Source organism: Anneissia japonica, unplaced genomic scaffold (assembly GCF_011630105.1).
Source record: "Anneissia japonica isolate Jap-2015-1 unplaced genomic scaffold, ASM1163010v1 scaffold2994_len2133135_cov197, whole genome shotgun sequence".
Lineage (NCBI taxonomy): Eukaryota > Metazoa > Echinodermata > Crinoidea > Comatulida > Comatulidae > Anneissia > Anneissia japonica.
Genome location: NW_022728550.1, coordinates 43328 through 43902, shown reverse-complemented (window position 1 = coordinate 43902; position 575 = coordinate 43328).

Sequence of the window (575 nt, the reverse complement as noted above, 5' to 3'; positions counted from 1 at the left end):
CTATACAGGAGGCTGTTAACTGTATTTATACAATGTTATACACAGGAACGCACATCACGTTAGACACAGAACGCGCATCGCGTATGAAACAAAATGGCTTCTAAATTCTCAATGTCGCAACTCTTTCTATCTATGGCTCTGCGTGAAGCCAGCGTGAAGCCTGTCGACTATCTGGTAACCCTGGTTACGAGTTTGTGCAGTGCGAGAGAAGCGACGTCGATGATATGACTATGCAGTAGGAAACCTTTACCATGAAGCCAAAAAAAGAGGGAAAAAAAATTGCCTAGGCCTACTGTCAGTGGAATATGGCTTGTGGAAGACGGCATGTCCTATATTTCAACAGGGTAAACAAGCATACAGCTCAACGGTAGGATTTCATTTAAGTTAAGTGAGGCCTACAAAAATAATCGGGTCGCGTCGGGGTTGGCCTAGCCATGGCATAAGCCTATTCCGATGTCGATCTTCTCCAATGCCTAGGCCTACATTTTAAGATATTCGACCTCAGCAGCTGCATTCCGCGATGGATCGCGCCTGATCTCAGGACATAGGGCCTGGTATTAATTTTTCTAATAAAT